This window comes from Chaetodon auriga, chromosome 15 (assembly GCF_051107435.1).
Source record: "Chaetodon auriga isolate fChaAug3 chromosome 15, fChaAug3.hap1, whole genome shotgun sequence".
Classification (NCBI taxonomy): Eukaryota; Metazoa; Chordata; class Actinopteri; order Chaetodontiformes; family Chaetodontidae; genus Chaetodon; species Chaetodon auriga.
Window position 1 is genome coordinate 7,306,474 of NC_135088.1, and position 20,451 is coordinate 7,326,924.

Sequence of the window (20,451 nt, forward strand, 5' to 3'; positions counted from 1 at the left end):
TGTGCTCTGCTTTGGGAATGCTCTACGTGCAGATGGACCAAACGCAAGCAAACTAAGAAAACATCTTCATCAATTTGACAATGCATACGTAAAACTTAGAAAACTTACTGCAAATACAGAAAACAAATGTCCTCATCTAGCACTTAACTTAGCTGGTATTCAGCAACAAAGCTGCGAGAGTAACTCAGTCTTTCAACATGGTTACAGGTCTGTGTGATCACAGCTTCTTCCTCATAGCCAGAAACCACACTAAAATCCATCCTACTAAAACGCATGAATGAGGACAAACGTGTTTCTGTCTACAATTCAAAATAAAACAGTTTCCAAGGCAAAGCAGATTTGCAGGTGATGGTAAATGATGGTTATCTCCTGTGGATTAATGGTGACATACAGAAGCTAATGAAGGAGAGCGACCATGACCTGTGTACATTTCTAATGTTATTTACTGACATTTCACCTCTCTGAGAAATAAGGTATGAAGAACATCTGAGTAACCAAAGAAACGTCTTTGTTTGTCTGATGGGTGAAGATAAAAGAGATCACAAACAAATCTGGAACAATGAAAAAAAAAAAAAAAAGCTAGCAGGAAAACAGCATAATAATACTGCAGAGCAGCTGGAGACTGAAGACAATGGCTCCCTGATGAAAGGGGCTGTAGGAGCTGTTACTCCCCTCAACCTCTACTGTGTCAACTCTGTTAAAATAGCATTACACATCAGGACCTCTTGATCCGTCACCCATTGATATCTCTCAGCCTGACTTACGCCATATGGAGGTCTCTAAATCTGAAGTTAATACAGTTCTGTACTCTCTTAAAAACAAGTCAAAACCCATGTTTGGACTGGACTCCCCTTTTCTAAACTTCATTCATTTAATTCAATTCATGTAATGAACCGGTTTGGCAGTTGGCCATAGTTGTGCCAGTTCATAAATCAGGACTGATTTGACTGATACTAGTTAGCATCTTACCTAGCATCTATAAAATCACAGAGAAATATGTTGCTGAACAGGTGACCACCCATCTCAACAGAGCCAACCATTTCAATGAGACAGCAAATCACTTCTCCATGGAGAACATCAAGCTAAAAGTGGACAATGGAGGTGTTGTTGGGGCCATATTGTCAGACTTGGAGGAAGTATATGATAGAGTCAATCATACTCACCTCTAAAGTTGCCTTTTAAGTATTAACATGTTGAATTAGATGAAGTCCTGTCGCACAGGGAGGGTTCAGTGTGTAAGGGTGGGTAGCGAAGCACCATCCCTCTTCAGCAGTGAATTGGGTGTGCCCCAAGGATCCATCCTGGAACCTCTCCTGTTCAACGTCTATAAAAGATTTATCAGAGATTGTGAAGGTCAGATAAATGCAGATGATACAGTCATTTATGTCCATGCAAAAACCAAAGAACAAGCCACTTCAGAACTCAACAATGATAAATGTTGCTGTTTCTTTACCACCGTGGAGATGGTGGTGTGTGATGTCCATGACAGGTGCTCTGTGATGCTGATTCCCAGGAACCCAAAACCGTTGACTTTCTCCACCTCAGCTCCACTGATGTAAACCTTTCTTCTAAAATCAGCTCATTGGTTTTTGTTGATGTTGAGCAGTAGGTTGTTCTCTTTGCACCGCCCTGCAAGAGTGCTGATTTCCTTCCCATATGAATTCTCATTGTTGCTTTTAATGCCGCTGATGATTGCGGTGACCTTCACAAAGTTCTCTCCATGTTGGGGGTTGCAGTCATGGGTGTGCTGCGTGAACAAGAGCGCTCATAAAATACATTGCTAATTTTATGACAATTGTTTTTATTACCGGCCGTCTTGTTGTCCCATGTTGTTTGACTGTAGCCATGGCTTCGGCATGTATGACACGTTCACTCGTACTTTATCGATCATGTGGTATGATCTGGCTAATATCTCATTGCTGCTCAGCATGTCAAAAATGGCTATAATGAGCATTGCCTGGCTGTGTCTTGTTGCTTTGTGTTGCTTGTAATCATGTTATTGTTGCTGTATAATTGTCCTAATGTTCTGCTGTTTCCTGTTGCCCTGCATGGCTTGTTCACTCCCTTGAGAATGCTTATTTTGTAGCTATCTTTGTGGTGTTTTATTGTCTTTTAAATTTTAACCATTGCGTCACTGGCTTCAAAATGTCCCACCAGAGGACTGCAGTTGAAAATTAGCCAGCTGGCTAACACTGGCACATTTCCAGAAATGTGATTATTATGTGTTATCCTTAGAAATAAATAAATGAAATTACAGAGAATAGTAACTGTTCTACACCTGGCCTGACACTGCAATAAATAACGCTACTGATTAACATGTTGCATCTATAATTTTTCCTTCTCTGTAATCCCAGAGACAGAAAATACAGACGAAGGGTGTGAGGACTCTAACCTGCATTTCGATTGATTTGATAAAGACGTCTGCATGCTTTTGGCAGCTGCTGTTTTGCTTCATAACGAATCACTGCGCCGGCAGAAAACTCTGAACAGGAATTAGATTCTTTTCATTCATCACAAAGATCTTTTCAGGTTTGTCCAGGTGTTTGCTGGTGACTGTAACTTGTTAATCCACGTGAGAGATGAAAATGTGATGATAAGCTGTAATACGCTTTCCAAGCAGACACACAGTGTTTTAAAGTCTGGATTAATTGAGCTTTTATGTATGAAGTTTTGAATTACGCTTTAACACTTGAACATCTCATACTATTAAATAAATATTTTGTTTTAACTTGGAGTTTTTCTTGAGTTTCTGATGCTGATGTTGGTGCCTCAGTGTGACTGACTTTGCTTTGCTTATTTTCCTCCTCTGTCCTAAGGTCTCTCTTATGAAATCGATCTTGATTGCAGTTAGATTACCTGATTAAATGAAGGTTATAATGTACATAGAACTTCAACCAGTATGACATTTAACAATGCACAGAATCCTGTGCCAAATACTCTTTATACTGTTGAAGAGGACCGTCTTTGCTGAGTAACTTTTATCACTATCTCGGTGTTCATTTTTTCACTTTATATGAAAAATAAAGTTTTGTGACTTGCCTTGAAGTCTCTTGTCCTAAAACTACGTTTTCTGCTTCTACTTAAAGAAGTGATTTCACATGTTTGCTTATGTTAAATGAAGCACCAAAAGTGTGCTTGGCATTGCCTTGTCATTTGTCATCCATCAAATTCTTACATTAATCTATTAGTGATAATACTCAGAATATAGTAAAAGTTGTAGAAATAGTCCAAGCCACCTCAATGCAATACTCAATATAAATATAACTTTTGTTTGTTTACAAGAAATCTTCAGAGGGCATATTGAAGTTTATTCATGAGTCACAGACCATGACAACACCAAGCGTGTCCAAGCCGTGCTCAGCACTTTTTCAGTCCTCTGGAAACATTGTTGTTTTGTGCATTTGCAGCGCTGTACTCAGTTGTGTTGTCTGAATGTGCAGTTAACAAGGTATCAATGACCAGAGTCTCTCCTCAGTCTGCTGTGGTTAAACACCTGAATAAACTGCCTGCTATAAGGTATAATAAACCACTCTGATAGATGCACACATAAACACACACACACACAGGAACTGCAAGTGTAGTTTTTTATTTGTTGAAGGTGAACATGGCTTATCGCTCAGAATCAAAATGTAAGTTGCTTTAAATTTTATTGTTAGTGCAGACTTCCAGTTATAAAACATATCAGGTGATAATAATAATGATAATAATAATAATAATAATAATAGATAATGAAATGAAAGAGCCTTTGTAATCTAGTGCGTCTTTATCAAACACTGTGGCTACACATGGTAGTTTGATCTCTTGCTACTCTGATAGCTAACTAGCTAGCCAAATTACAAATTAATCACTAAGTCCTTCAAAAATATCAACAACGATCAAGTGAGCATGTTTGTAAATGTTTACAGTCCATATCATAAAGACACGCATTCAGTGGCCGTTTATGAGCCCATGACCTGAGGTAAACTATAGAGTGGATAAACTGGACCAAGCAATAAAAAAACAGATGTGAAACCGTATAAATACTGATGTCAGACCTCATTTTTACTGTATGTCCATAGTTGTGTGGCTGAATACATGTTTGCACAAATCTCACAGTCGGTGTCCGTCTCAGTTTCAGACACAGACGGGAAGCCATCATTCTCCTTCCCTCTTCTGCGGCAGATGTAGAGGAGGAGGACTACTTCTGGTGATTTGCAGATTGTTATCCTATCAGAAAAGAGAACAAACAGTGGATGATTAAACATAATTCTGCCTTATCATGTAGAAAGTATTGAAATTTGTAGTGCACATCTCAGTCAAAAAAGCCCCCCTTCAGATATGTTTGGCTTATTTGGTAGCAACTAAAGGCAACTAAAGGTTCCTGTAACTTTACATGTTACATTTCAAATGCACCAGTCGTTTTAAAACATCCAAGAAAAAAGAAAAAAAAAAAACAAAAAAAACTTTCCGGAAAGTTTCAAGGAAGTTAATAAAATTCACCAGAAATTTGGACAATGTGTTGATCCAAAATAACTCAAACGAGGAAGTTAGGAAGTGGTAGTGCTACAAAATCAGAGAGCAGGTTTTGCAATTGTTGCATTCAGTTGCTGGACAGAAAATTACTACCAGTAGTAACCACAAAAAATAAAACAATAGCACAGAGCAACAGCACTGTAAAGAAAACAGCCACCAGACTTTTGTGTGTTCGACCTGTGAAAACAACATTTTAATTCACAATACTGTAAAAAAAAAAATGTTTAAAAAGTCCAGCAAATTATGCGGGCTGTAATGGAAGTGGCTTGAACGGGGCTGCTGAGTGAGGGGCAAAAGCATTTGTTTTCTCAAACTTCATTCATCACTACAGAGCACAGCACCTACACTGTATCCAAATCCAAAGAGCATAAACTAAACTACCTATGCAGTAAGAAAGCTGCATAAAGGATTGATTGAAGTCCCTCCTTATTCCCCTTTTACTTCCAGGCGTCCTGCCTCAAATCTTGCTGTACCTTAGCGCAGTGAGTCCACCTGCCTCAGTGCGGGACCTTCCCATAAACCATTTCATTATCTTGTTCTTGAACGTTTTGATGGAATATCATAACATCGTAAACGTAACGTTAAACCGTAACTACTTTATAGGTTCCTAAAAATATCAGTCTGCTTTAGGGCACTCCACTTCATCGCATCATCTGTTTCTTTCTCTGTAATTGTTCCTCACCCTCCTGTCTTCGTTTAAGTACAAGTAGGAACTGGTAAGTATTTCATTAGATCAGAAATTACCTGTGCATCTTGGGCTGTATTATAAAATGTTACCTTGAACTCTATCATTAGGTTTTCCTTAATTGACTTTATTTTATGGCTTTCTTTTTGTTTTACGGCCTGCATGTACGACGCAATTTGATCCCAGTGCAGGTGGACAGAAACACAAGTCAACAGAACACTCTGTGTGTGATAAAGGAGAATGTTAGAAATTCGTGGGGAGTGTCCGTGTTGCCCCGAGTTAAGCTATCTGAATGAGACTGCATGTAAAATTTGGCAAAGCCCTGCAGGAAAGAAAGACCCCCCAAAAAATTTTGCTTTCCTTTTAAAATCGAGACTAAATATCAGCGGAAATTCATACATTTGGTCAGTTCTCATTTAAAATACGCATTTAAAAAAAATAAAAGTACAAACTCTGTTCTTTTCTGAATTGTCACCAAGTTGATAATTTGCAAAACACTCTATTTTTAAATTATTCATTCAGCCACTTTTGTCAAAAATCTCTCTATATAATATATCATTACAAGAAACAATCACTGTGTAAAGTTACAACAAGGTTACAACACGAAACCAGGCCACTAAAACAAGGTTTTTGGGTAAAATCAAGCGTAAAATGAAAGCATTATGTTTATTGTTATTTGTGATCATTGTAGTGAACAATTTCTCAACATGTTTTTTTCTTTTTTTCTTTTTTTTTTAAGAGGCCAAATGCATCCCAAACTTGACCAGTTCAAATAATTCAACCGTGATTTCACCTCTTGAAATATTTAATGTAAATAAATGACAGGTGAGGCTTCTGTATAGTAAACTCAGCAGGTGACGTGAACAGGTGCTCATCACGGTACAAAAAAAAAAACAAAAACAAACAATATAACCAACAGTGGCTGATTGTGTGTCAGGGACGATGTTTGCTGCCTTTTAACAACATGCTGCTTTCTGAAAAGTCACCTGAATTTTAAACAAGAATTTTTAAAAAGATGAATCAAAACATGCGTCTAAATCCTGATTATAGATTAAATAAATAAGTTATATTTTCCTATTTTACTCTCCTTCATGAACACACACAGGGCACACAAAGCAACTACTTTTTGAACTTTTTAAATTATGTTTAACAATTAAAAACAATCTAAAAAGGTCATGGTTGCATCAAAATAAAAGGATTTCAATAAAAGTTTTAAGTGAAATGATGATGGGTCAAAAAGATAAAACAGATACAGGTGATGTGACTCACTATGTGTGTATACAGTATGTGAGTTAATCGAGGCGTGTTTTAAGTCCACTGTTATGAGTAATACATTATGAATGCTGCAGTTCCCCATAAATTAATCAATAAAACGTTGATCGCAGAACTTGTCTGGAACTGAAAAACACTTGGCAGTGAATCATCAGGTAGGAACGCTTGTTCACCTGCAGGTTAGTTCCAGTCAAACGGGGCCGTTCTGACTTGGTCAGCTGTGGCTGCTGTTACATGTTTTTCTTTTTTTTTCAATAACTCCTTTACTGTGGAGCAAAGGTAAGGATCTACTGCTGCAGCACAATCAGCCATGTAAACAAAAATCAAGGAAGGGGGAAGTGGAAAAATGCCTCCTAGGTGGTGTCAAGTGTCAAGAAGCTCTTCTGTTTTCTTCAGAAAACGTTGGCAAAAGACAGCACACAACCTGATCTGGAGGCAGAAGACCGCAAACGTCAGTGGTGGTGACTGATGGATGTAATGGAAGTGCCTGGTTTTACATCTGCCAGACAGTTTACGGAGGCAGCTACATATTGTTGCAACGAGTATCTATTAACCCCTTAACTTACAGCTTTTAAGGTTGGAAAAATCTTCCCATTCTGTCAGACATTATTAATATTGAAAGCCATGTTTTTTAAGGATACGCTGCTTACGAAATGGAAATATTCAGGATGTCTTGGGCAACGTATTTCAGGCAGTGATAACGTTTCTTACAACATGATTGGGCAAACGAATTGGCTTTGTATAAATTCTAGGAGACAGGGTGGCACACTTCCCCAAAATTTAGCCTGAAAGAATCTCAGCTTGACCTTAAAATAAAGTTTCAATCGTTAAAGCTAAAAACTGGTGTTATTCAGTGTTAGTCCGTCTCATTATAGCGTCCCTCTCCTGTCTCTATCGTGCTCTTAGCCCCATGTCCATTTGTTCCTACTGAAGCTGTATATCTTTACAAACAGGTCACAAATGTGCACTTTGTAAAACAGCTGACCGCTGTGATTTTTACCAAACGTCACTCATATAGCAGTAAATGGTAGATTCGATGGGAACTATTTCCAACTGCGGATTAACGCACACAGTTTATTAGTGAGTATTTACAGCAGCTTCTCAGCTCTCTGCTTTCAAATGTGAAATCATTTGAAGAGAAATAAAAGTTACAACTGAAAAGAGGAAACACTTTATTGCAAGAACAAAAGCCTGCTATGACATCTAAATACGCTGCTGAGTGTGAAAACGCCTTCAGGCATTTTATGAGACGTTTCAGGACATGAACAGTGACAAAAAAAACTGAACGTATTTGCTACGCGATTTAATGTGGAAGCAGCTGATGTGCCTGAAAACCTACAACAAGAAACCAGTGAGCTGCAAAGCTCAAGACCGACTGACCCAAACCTGGAAAACCAGCTGTCAGCAGCATCATCATCATCACTACTACCTGACATCAGATGCCTCAAACAGAAGCAGCTCCTGCCATTGAATAGGTTTTCAACAGTGTGTGTGTTGGTGGTAATGATGAAACACGACACCCAGTGCTGTGGCTCGCTGATGTTTTTTTTAATGGAGTTATGGAGCACAGATGATTCAGATCCATCAGGGTTTGGCTAACAGTCCTTTTTAGTAGGTTTAATTGACTGTTGGTTTTGGTCTTTTAATGGAGTTGGCTGATAGACAAATATGGCAGATAACCAGCCCGTAAACAAACTGGGTTTTACTATGACTGGAGTACCTAAAACGCCTTGAGGAAAAGGTGTGGCTCTCAGGTGGAGATACCAAACCCACAACGCACAACTGCTCTGTGTACAGATGAGATGGCAGCGAAAACACCTAACTGGTAAAGACGACAAGGGAGGACTGCGCAGGGGGGAGGGGGAAGCGTGCCTGTGTGTGTGTGTGTGTGTGTGTGTGTGTGTGTGTATTAGATGCAGCGGGGGGGAACATCGAGCGATATCTCTGGTGCTTTCCATCTGGCGAGTGTCAACATTTCACTTCACATGTGCTCACTACAAACTGACATGTGACCCTACAAACTGAGTCACTTCAGGCTGAAGATCAGAAAGAGTTGTTCTTGATGGTTGTGAAATGACAGAAATGTACATGTGAGGTTACTTCCCTTGACAGCGCTCGCACACACCACAGTAACCTGCAGGGTAACATCAAGCCGGCTTGGTATTTCCCTAGACTTTTCACTCTCGTGATACTGACTGATATCGCTCCACATTTCTCACTGTGGTTAATACTTTCATTGTACACTTCATCTACAAACAGGAATCTTGTTCTAAAATCCCACGCTCTTCATCCAGGATTACATAATGCGATATACTACACACTATGTTATTGTGGGAAGATTTACACTGAACACAATCCTGAGTTTTAGATGACTGCACATGCTGCCATGTTTGACTGAGCTGCCCGCAACCCAACCAATGGTTCTTAATCTGCTGTAAGCTGCAAAGGCTGCCACCTCGGTCAATTTGAGCGTGTGTGTGTGTGAGTGTGTGAGTGTGTCAGTAGTGTCTTAATACTGTCTGCTTACCCAGCCCGCAAAGTGATACTGATTCAGCACATAATTTGTTTTTCTTTAAGGTTTTTTAATGTAAAAAAAGATACTTTTTCTCTCAATTTATTTCACCGTTGCATGTTTTGAGTTAAAATTTTGTTCTTTATGGTCGTGTTTAGGCACTTGCAGCACTTGGTTAATGTTCGGAAAACGTTGTGTTCTGGCAGAAAGAGTCTGCGGTGACACTATGCATTAGTAACATTTAACCAAAACCACAGTCTTTCACTGACCTTCGTTAACCGAAGGAAACTTTGAAGCCACAGACGGGACTCAGGATCACTGTGTTTCTCTGAAGTCTGAAAACCACGTGGTGATTACTAAATGTTAATTTTTCCAGCTCTTTCAGTGTAGCAACATATCCTTGTTTTAACGTGGGCAGATAACATGATGAGCCTCCACAAAATCCCAAACAAATATGAGAATTTTTTTTTTTCCCATTTAGGGTTGATGTGAAGTTCATGAATGTTATAAGAAAACAGCACAGGTTGGCTTTGTGATCTATGATCTGCCGTCTGAGAGATTTTAGTTTGGAGTTGGGAGGAATGTGTGTACGTTAGATCATTATCTTTTCACTGAAATGTTGGCTGCAACGTTTTCTGCCCCTCCAGTTCGGGAGTATCACAGCATTGCATCTTTCTGTTAGTATCTCTCTCTCTGCTGGCGGTCGGTGCCTCATCCAGACATTTGGATGGGGATCAGAGTCCCTCAGGAGGTTCTGCCTTTCCTCTCCTCACCCTCGTTTGCATGCTATCATGCCTCTCTCTCCCTCTGTGTGCCGGTCTCTTCTGCCTGCCTCAGTGTTGTGCTTCCTTCCTTTGTGTGGCCTGTCCTCCCTCCAGTTCTCCATGTTTGGCTCAGGTCACGCATATCTGCATGCACCCTCTGGATTTCTGTTTTACAGTTTACACATACATGTCATTTCTGTGATCAAAAGATGTATACCTCATGATTTTTTGGTTGAAGCTTTTCCTCATTCGAATCAAGCATCTAAAGACAGAGGATGCCATATTCTGTTGCCCCTTGAGATAAATGGTGATTTGCAATTCTGGGTTATATAAATAAAGTTGACTTGGCTTTGCAAACCCATCTGAGTGTGTTGTGTGTCTTGGCGAAATGACAACAGATTCCAGTTTACTGGAAACACAAGCTGCCCAAGATCAGCTAAAGCAAACCTTTAAAATGAGTCTCCTTCTGCCTGTCTCTATGCTTTTTTAGCGTCTGTAAAAACAAACTGAATATGAGAGCTGAAACTGTGCTTTTTAAGTGTGTTTTATGTCCTCGGTTTTCTGAACATGAGCAACTGCTGCTGGTTATTGCTATAATGCACATTAAACTTGATCCTTTTCCTGTTTGGGTCACTTAATGAGGCTCATTGCAGCTTAACTGAGACTGGACTCATGCCCACATTTTCAAGCAGGCTGATTTACACTGACATGTACTGACGTTATTGAGACGAATGAACCAGACATACGAGAGAGAAACTCTCAGAGTTTGCAGAATAAATCGCTCCAAACTTCACGTTTCACTCTTTCAGTCCTTTGTGTTTCATGCTGCATTTACACAAAAGGAAAACACGCTACTGCTACGTTCACATATTATTCCAAGATAGTTATCCCACTGCTAGCCTCATAGTCAGCCCATATAAACAGGCTAAATTTACAGTGGCCCTGCTGCAAATAGCACAGAAGACAACAGAAGCTGTTTACAGGGGACTCGAAAAGTGGGGAACACTGCCGGGACATGTTGGTTTGTGATTCATGAAGCTGTTGAAGTTGGGTGTCTCTAAGTCATGTTGGAAAATGAGCTAAGAAGTGCGTCCCACTCGACCCGGGTGTGCTAAGTGTGCCCTGGAAACAGGTTCCACTGTCGTCTGCAGCGCTCATGTGTTTGTGTTTTCGTGCATTGAGCTCTCAGGGGACTGTGTGAATTATATTCTATTTTGTTGCACATTTGTAGCAGCTGCATATTAAACGAACCAGGCGCAAAAGATGTATAGCTTCTTCTTAACGTAACGCTAACTGCCATGTTCTTTTTTGACAGTTCTGTAGTTCTTTGCACCAGTTCAAACATCAGAAATATCTCTGACTCAGATTGACAACTTGGAGGCTCACATGAATGTTTTTTTCCCAGTCCACATTAATTATCATATGTTATTTATGTTGACTGGGTATTTTTGTCATTGATTTATTATTTGCACTATATTATCCTGCCCTCGAGCAATGTAAGTGGTGAACAACACTGACAGTGACAGTGACAAAGGTTTGTTCAATTAATTGTTTGCCAGCATTTAAAGGAAAACGGTTGTAATTTGACTCCCTCGAGCTCGAAAAAACGTGTCTGAAAGGGGACTTGTCCTTTGTTTGACATTTTCTGACAGGAAGTGAAAGCATCCAGATGTGAAAAACAGCCATCGACGCATTCGCAGGAGAAAGCTTCACCTCCTTTCATGTCAAAGCCTCAGACTGTCAGTTAAGAAATCTTCCTGAGAGCGCTGGTGAGGCGTCTCACACACGTCTACATTTTGGTTTTCATTACGCTGCAGCTCCAGATGAGAGTCTGGTGTGATTGTTTTACAAACCAACTCGATTAGAGGATTGCCTCTTACTTCAGTTCTGTTTAAATTCACTAACTGGCACAATTCTGGACCCTGATTGGCCAAATTGTTACTATGATGTAAATGAGTGAGTCAAACTGGACGTGTTTATAACATCTATCTTCTTAAACAGTAACACTCGTAACTGTGTGCAGAGTTTTGGGGCTTCAGTGGTGAAAACCAATGCATCCTGCTGTTGGATTACTGTAAAACATGACTTACAGTCTAGTACAAGTGCATAGAAAGAGGCTTGAATTCACACAGTCAGAGCTGATTTGAGCCTCTTTTCAGTTTGAAAATGGTTTCTGCACCAATACTATTCATTTGTTCCACCTCTGAGCAGCAGATTTACACAGCAGAGAGCACAAGGACCGCTCTGGAAAGAGCTGCTTAAATGAAAGATTAGAGATGAATGCTTGTCGAGGTGCATCGTCTTTGATGATGGTTTACCACTGCGGTGTAACTAATGATGTGAACTTCAGAGATTGTAATTCACTCGAGTCTTTCCATTTTATGCTACTTTATACGACAACTTCAAAACAAAATGAGGCAAATCTTGATCTTTTTACTCCACATTTACTTCGCAGAAATCGATTTTACGCACAAAACACATGACCTGTTTCTGAAATATGATGCATTGCTATAAACTACCCAAAGTTTATAAAATGGTTTCAATAAACTCCCTTTCAACCAGCTACAGCATTTAAAAGGCTGCTTATGACACTGCATTAGAAGTAATTACACAATATAATAACACTCACTAACGAGAACTTTTACTTGTGATACTTTATACACATTTTGTTGAAAGAACTGCAGTAAAATTTTGTGCGTGTTTTATGCATTTTTAAATTGTGGTACTGCAACTTTTACCTGTGTAACATCCCGGAAAACTTCTTCCACCACTGCTGTATTACTCTCACTTATAATGAGCACCAATACCAGTATGTTCCTCGTTAAAAAATAAAATAAATAATAGAAAGGCTAAACAAACACGGGCGTAGCACTATTCCATCTATGCCACGAACATACCAAACTGCACCTGGTTTATTAGTATTTAATGAACCCTCAAGGTGGAAGAACAAGCCAAACTACGGAAGGTGTTTGGAGCTGAACTAGTGTGTGATTTAGGCTCTCATGTCCGCTGCTGGGCACACACAGTACATGCCAACACACATACACAGAACACATGCATGATATAGAGGCAAGAGGTCATGGCCACAGCATTAGAAAAGCAGTGGTCATTGACATTTGCGAGCAGAGTAATCAAAATACCAAGGCTGATGACTTTGAAGGAAATATAATGGATTCTGGTGTCACAGTCCTGCACTAACATCCACGCTGACCACCTCCCTGCAACTCCAGTGTGTTACATAAAATAAAATAAAGAAAAAAAAATCCAAGCAAGATTAATAAAAGTTTTACGTCACCGGCTTCATTTTTGTAAATATTTACTTATTCTGAAGTTGATGCAGCAACACGTTTCAAACAAGTTGCGACAGGAGCAACTAAAGACTGTTTGGATCATTCCACAGGTAAACAGGTTGACAGGTGATAGTATCATGATTGGGTACGAAAGGGGCATCCTGGAAAGGCTCATTCGCTCACAAGGTTCACCACTTTGTGAACACATGATTGTATAAAGGATTGTTTGCAAGTGATTTCAATGTGTTTTCAACTGTTTTCTCAACTGTTTTGGATTCTGGGTTGTCCATGTTTACATACTATTGAAAAGCTTAAGTTTACCTTCAAACTGCAAATTAGACTGAAATTCTGCTACATCCAAAAAATAAAAATAAAGAAACTCCTAATTGGGACACTGAGAACATACGGACATACTTGCAGACGACAGCCCGGGATGGGTCAGACATGCGAACAGATTCATTCCCAGGTGGACGTAAGGTGTGATGTGGAATATGTGTAGTTTTGCTTGGCATCACTGGAACATCTTTAGTTTCACTGCGTGTACTTGGAATTTGAATATTTGAAGTTTGTTTTGCTATAATGAAATCTTTGTTGATGCCACAAACATATATAAATAAATAAATGGCACTTTGAAAACAATGGTGTTAGCAGATTGTAATGCTATGTGTTGCTAGTGCTGTTTTTTTTTTAGGCGTTGTGTAACGTGTGATGCTGCTCTATAGAGAAATGTGTGTTATCATTTGTAAAAACTACTTAATGACTCAACTAATTATGAAACTTGGCATCAAAAAACAGCCAAATAGAACATCATTTGCAGCAGTTATGTATTGGTTTCACTGTGACTCATACTTACTTACTCAAGGTAAACGGTGTACAGGTCGAATGTGTTAATTCACTGCAATGCTGAGATAAAAACAATGTCGGCAAGTAAAATGATACAGGCTGCCAATTTGACGGCTAATGTCAGAAAAGCCACAATTTCACCATCTGCCCCTAAATAAGAGGTTTGCCAAATTCTGATTTTTAACAATGACCTGGAGCATACGGATAAGTTCCAACGCTGTTTTGTCGTCTAACTAGGCTGATTATTTAATGAGTGAGTCACATGTGACGGTGAAGATATTAATAAATCTGAAAGTGTAATCGTGATTCAGCCACACACTACCTACACTGAAACCAAATGATGGAGAATAATAAATGAATCATCCATTTATAGATGAATAATCAAGAGCGCGGGACCATGTGTTCGGTTGCATGTGAGAGCTTGAAGGCTAAGCTGGGAAGAGAGAGCGAGTGTGTGTGAGGGAGAGAGAGAGAGAGAGAGAGTGTGTGAAACAAACAGTGGCAATTAATCTGCTGATTTACAGGAAAATCCAGGGCTCTCTCTAGCTGTTACAAATTGAAAAGGGGTGGTGGACACAAGCGCTCTGCCGGAAACAGAACGGGGTCAAATAAATGTTCAACAAACGTTAAAACATCTCAATTTGTCTGAATGCTCAGTCGCACTGGCGGCTCGTGTCAAACCAGGACGCGTTAATAAAGCTACCTGTTGGAAATCCAGGTCAGCCTGCGGACTGAAGTCGCTCTATGATGTACAAACACGCCTGTAATAGATTAAAGGGTTACAGCATTACATTATTATATGGATATGTGTTCAAATGACTGCAGATAGGTGGGTCAAAGTTTCTGCTGCTGACACTTGGCCCCACTGGAATCAGTCCAAAGCTGTTTTCAGGAGAGCGTTTGTATAATGATCAGGAGGAGGAAGAGGAGGAAGAATCAGAGCTTTGACAGCCAGGCACAAGGGTCTTTTTTTTTTTTTTTTTTTTTTTTAAATCATCTGATATCAAACCATTTACCACTGAAAGTTATTCATGCCTCATCCCATCTGGATTATAGAAGCTCTCTACAAAAAACAGTGGAATTAATTACCCTTCACAATCGGCAAAATAATCCTGCAACGCGTCGTCAGCTAAAAACCAGACTATCATTATCTATTATATATTATCCATCTATGTATGAGGTTTTCCTTTTTACTGTGTAATTGAATTACATTTTCATTTCTTTTATTAAGAGATTACAATGTTAAAATGAAACTGACAAGCTGCTTGTTAAGAGGCTAATTTTGGCAAAAATCGAGACAAACTACATCTAGAAATTTTGAAAATGTGTGTTGCTCCACAGAGTTTCACTGCCAGTGTTTTGTCCGAGGTTCTGAAAAGTCTCTGTGCGCTGAATGTATTTCATGCATTTGGCGTAATGCAGTTTTAAGTGTGTACAAGTGACTGAATGAATACTGCAAACACAACAGTAAATTCATCAAAACCATGTAAACAACAACTGATATAAACCTTTGAGTGGAAGGTCCAGTGCTGGAAGTAATTACATTTACTCAAGTACAAATTTGAGATCCACTTTATGGAAACGTGTACTTCTACTCCACTCCAAAAGTACTTAATTTTAGACTCACTGCTGTCATTTGATTGAAAAAACTAGTGACTACAGCTAAGATTAAGATTTTACACATGAAACATGATAATCATAAAATATTGTACACTGTCACAGATTATATTACGGTATAGTTTATGGTATTACTGCAGTAGCAAAAGTGCATAACTTTTACTTGAGTAACGCTTCAATGCATGACTTATTTCTAATGGAGTATTTCTACATTGTGGTGTTATTTTTAGTCGAGTAAATATTTGAATACGGACTATTGTGCCGCCGTTGACCTAATTCATACTTGTTTAATGTAATCATTTTGTCTGTGATACGTCTGTAAACAGGAACTGTCTGTTTGCCAAAAATCCAGTCGTATGAGTGTGTGTGTGTGTGTGTATGTGTGGGTGTGTGTGTATGTGCCAGTGAGAGTGTATTGTAGGCGTGGACAAGAGAGATAGACAAACAGAGGCAGAGAGAGAGAGAGTGAGCGCGTGAAAGAGTGAGAGACAGTAAGTCAGCTGACTTTCTGGAAAGACCAGAGCTATGTTTCAGGCTACCTAGTGGGACAAAGTTGCAGATTGGTTAGATAACTTTGCTTGGCTTGTGTGTGTGTGAGCGCACGCATGTGTGTGGGTGTGGGTGTGGGTGTGGGTGTATGTGGTAGTTGGCAGGGGTAGCTCTGTGGCAACTCATGAGAGAGAAAGGGAATGAGACAGAAGAAGGAGACTGTTTGCTAGAGTCGGCAGATTTACTGGAAAGACCAGAACCCTGTCTGTTAGTCTCTCTCGCTCTGTTTCAGTATCTCACACACACACACACACACACACACACACAGAGGGAGGGGCTGGATGCCAGACACTGGCAGGATGGCATGGTGACCATAATAGGCCACCACAGCAAGCAGCAAAACAAACACGTCAAACCAGGCAGCAGTTGAGTTTTAATCAGGCACCAACCACATGCAAATTCACAGCATGGCAAACGTGAATGTACCTGCAAGATGTACAAGCTGTGTGTTCCTGAGAGAATACCTGAGACATCGCATCATGAGTCAGACAACTAACAAGGAACAATGCATTTAGAGGCCTTTGGATAATCTCCTGACTCAAGCAAATCATCTGTTATGAATGACTTTTCCTCCCGACCAGACTCCCGCCAGCTGAAAATACACAACTGCCATTCTAGTGTTTTTTCCTGCTTCAAGCATTTCAGGACCCTTGAGTGAAGTCACAGCGTACATACGTGTAAGTGTACACCACTTCCTTCCAGATGACGGTTGCTGTGACACTTCTGACTGAAACAGTGGTGAAATTTGTGTCATAAATCATCTTGCTGAGCCAAAACGAGTAAATACGCCAGCCGTCAGTGAGGAGGAGATGGTTTTCCTCCCTGGCTTGTTTTGTTTGCAAATATATAAATAAAACAGTTTTCTTTTTACCTTTTGATATTTTTTATGTTAATTTTTCATACTTTGTTAGACTAATTTGCACAAAGGGTTCAAAATAAAAGGAAAAAAGTAATCAAATTTGGGTGACCACCTTTAATTCAAAATGTAATAAGAGCTCGGCCTTTCCATGTGGCGTTCACTGACACGACTTATCACCATCGCAATGTGCCAACCTCCAATAATGACATCCGCCCTCAGCATCACAGCAGAGTTTGTGTTCACCTTTTTGTCACTTACTGTAAGCTTTGGGCCTTACGAGAAGGATGCCAACATGTCTGCATTACATGAATGCTTGTTGATCGCCCTGCACGCATCCACCTGGAATTTTCAGGGAATCCGTATCCGTCAGCTGGCCTCATTTACCGCCTCAATCATTTTAAGTTATATCATAAAGTCAGATAAAACTCCCTGCAGATTCCAGTAGGTTTACTGTTAACGTTTGTGACCTTGAAAGAGTTTTATAGATCAGCACTTGCTGTAAATATCCGCCAAACAGCGGCAAGATCAAACAAGGCAGTGATTGATACGGGCTCTGTGGAAATTCTGGGTGGAAGGTACCTGAACTGTCTTGGCTGATCAGCAGGAATTCCAAACCCTCCTGTACCTCGAGAGGATAATGCAGCCCTTTAGCTGACCCCAATGACTACAGGCAATATACATGTCAGAGTCCAGGTAGGCATCTGTTCAAACAGCGCTCACAGAACAGTCAGATCCGAGTCAGCATGTTCATAGGAAACACTTAGAATCACACTAAAAGCTCCAATTGAATGCTCCAACCTCTTGTCAGGACTATAGCAGGACTGAGTCAACATGAGCAGAGGCCTCAACAACAACAACAACAACAACGATGTGCATTTATAAGAGCACTAAAAAGCAATATGTTGTATCGACACCAATACAGTGTAGGAAAAACTCACTAAAATCAGGAAAGACCTAGCCTGCAAAGATTCTGGTCCCCTTAGCCATCAGCTGGGCCTCTGGAGGAGACAAGAGACCACCGCCACATGCACATGTTAGTAAGAGGTAAGGGATACAGCACAGGGAGATGCAATAAAGAGCCTTAAAAGTAATCAGTAATCTATTTTAAAACACACTGGGAGCCAGCGTAAAGAGGCTAAAACAGGAGCGATGTGGTCACGTCTCCTGGCTCTGGCTGAAAGTCTGCAGCTGAGTTCTGCACCGTCTGGAGTCCATCAACAGATTTTAGATTCAGGCTGCTGCAGGAATCCAGGCGCGATCCGGTGAAGGAATGCAAAATGGCCTGTGTCTTCAAACATTAGGACTGATGGGATTTTTGAAATATGTGATGATGATAAAAAAAAAAAACACGATTGCAGAAGCTTTGTGATACGCTCCTCAAAACTTACATTACTATCAAAGCAGATGCCAACATTCCTTGCAACAGTGTGCATGACTAAATCAGCCATTCAGCTGAAACAACAATTCAGCGGAAAGGTCTTTGCCGTGCCATGCCATCCACCGTTAGCGTGGCCAAAGGTGAGTTCGAAGCCATAGCAACAGCGACAAAAGCAGAAAACAGGAAGAAAACAAAGACCAGTGAGACTAAACATGCAGGCTGCAAGACCTGTTCAAAAGCATACCACACATTTCTTATTTATTTGCTTTAGAAGTGCCTGCATTAACGTGTTTCTGTGGTTTTGATGGTTTTATCGCTGCTAATCTAAACTTCAGACCATGATGCGTAGCTTTTTTGTTTATTTCTTGCTGCATATCCTTAATGTTTAACCCTTTCCACCTGTGGGCTGCTAAAATCACCAGCTTTCACCAAACTCCTGCACCACTCGTGTCTGATTCGACAGCTTTGACGCTGCTCTGCCCGTCACAAGCAGAAAGGATGCTTCCTATAGTTGTCATGCAACACCTTCCAGTTTTTTTTACGACAAGCTGCAAAAAGCCATCTCACAGTTAAAGCACCATTTCACACCATGATGCAAAAGAAAAAAAAAAAAAAGCATGGTGGGGGAAAAAAAAAAGCACACAAACAATTTTCTACTTCATGATTATGAGATAAACTCAGCCCAATAACAGCACCTGCTTTACAAATATTCCCCAGTATGACGAGACTATTGTGTCATGTTGAAGTCACCAGACCCACAACTCCCACCGGTGACTGACAGGGGTCGTGTGCATGCAGCTTGACATCTGGAGGCTGAGAGATAAACTCATGTGACACATATGCCACTCACAGATTTCTTAACTGTGCAATCTTCAGATAAGAGAAATAAAACTGCACAAACACATGACGCAATAAAAAAGAAAAAAAAGAAGTAATTGCTGAGTCAAGAGCCTTTCAGCCTCTCTGCGAGGCTCTGGGCCTCAGCCTGGCCTGCTACAATCTGAAGGCTCGATTTCTTCTAAATCACGTGACTTGTAAGAAGGCACTACCATGCAGCTCCGCCATCTGACCAGGAGATGGTGCTGCTCACAGAGGCGCGATGAAGGGTTTCTAAGAAACCCGGCAAGAGCTGGGAAATCATAGTCTGGGTTATTAACTCGCACCCCCCCTCCCTGTAAACCTTCCATCCTGGCTGAGCTGCACTGCCCTGCACAGTAGCAGCTTTGTACAAAACCACTGCAACCACGGCATTTACACTCATCTGAGAGTGCCATTTATTCTCCCTCTGAGGGTCTTCAGGGAACTGAATCAGCTGGTTAGTATTTGCTGAATTGCTGGTTTCGTGAACGAAAAGACCGGAGAGTTGAGGGAGCTGTCAGGTGACAGCTTCTTCCCCGTCTGTCAGACTTGCATCTTATCATTCTTGCAAATGTTGTTTGTTTTAGAGCCCTCAGAGTGACAGATGGGTGGGGTTCAGAGCATCAGCACAGTGTGGATGAGTGAGATAAGTTGACAAGCACAGAAAAAAAAAAAAAAGGTTATTTGTTTAGTTACCAGGATGCCACACTAAAAATATATGACATTATCTGAAAAATGGACATTTATTCTATGGATAAGGTGCATTGATTTTAATTGTTTTATGGTGCTTGTCTGATCTTTTAAGACAAGAAAACATCACAACATGCTAAATAAAACAACCTCTGAAATATGCATTTTGTTAATGCACAGGATTTGGCACATTCTTGGTACTTTTTCACTCACACATTCCCCTAAAAACACTAGTAAACACGTAAGAATGATCAGATGATGTGAATTATTGTGGTTAAGAGACCAGATCGTCTTGGTACTTCAAGGGGAATACCGGCATGTTCTGAGCTCCTGTGCCCTCAGCCAGTCAGGGGTTTGATACTGGTTTTATCAAACAAGCAGAAACCGGAGCGTGAACCCTTGAATTTGCTGCCCTCCTGGGATGTGGCCTCATGGCCTGCACCACAGTCACTCATGGTGAGGGTCTGATTTCAGGTGCCAAACCACATAAATAAGCTTCATACATTCACACTGCAGACAGACATGAAGCATAACTTCAGCCCTGAAGGGTCCAAAAAGGGTCAGCTCTTTTTGTTTCTTGTGCAAAAAAAAAAAAAAAAAAAATCATGGTGGACCCTCACAG